We start from the raw sequence: 515 nt of genomic DNA on the forward strand, positions 1-515 counted from the left end.
CCCGCCTCCCCGTTCCCCCAAACCCGGTGGCTGTCGGCGGTCCGCCGCGGCGCCCGGCATCGATCCCGGCGTCGCGCGTCGCCGGCCCATCCTGGGGGCACGGAGCACTTCCCAGTCACCCTCGCCCCTCGCCGGGCGGCCGTAACCTTTGTCATCGAGCGACCGGCTCCTCCGGCCCGGCGCGGTCTCCTCGGGAGCGTGCCGGGTTGCTAAGCCGTCCGGTGGAGTGCTTGCCACCGCCGCCAGGACATCGAGCCGTTGATATGACAACTGGAGCGGGGACACGGGTGGCCCGGGGCGTGGTGCTTCGCATGACGGGGCCAGCGGCCCCCGGCGGGGGGGGGGCCCGGCCAAGCCTCGCCGCCACGCCGGGACATCCCCGCTGGCTGTAGAAACCCACCAGGGTGGGCTCGTGACCCCTCGCCCCACTGACAACCACCCGGCGTGCCGGTAAACAAATTTACCGGTGAGAGGAAGCGAGCGGGGAGAGCGCGACCCGCATCCCCCCCGGCGCA

The sequence above is a fragment of the Aptenodytes forsteri genome, unplaced genomic scaffold (genome assembly GCF_000699145.1).
Source record: "Aptenodytes forsteri isolate BGI_AS27 unplaced genomic scaffold, ASM69914v1 Scaffold476, whole genome shotgun sequence".
Taxonomy (NCBI): Eukaryota; Metazoa; Chordata; class Aves; order Sphenisciformes; family Spheniscidae; genus Aptenodytes; species Aptenodytes forsteri.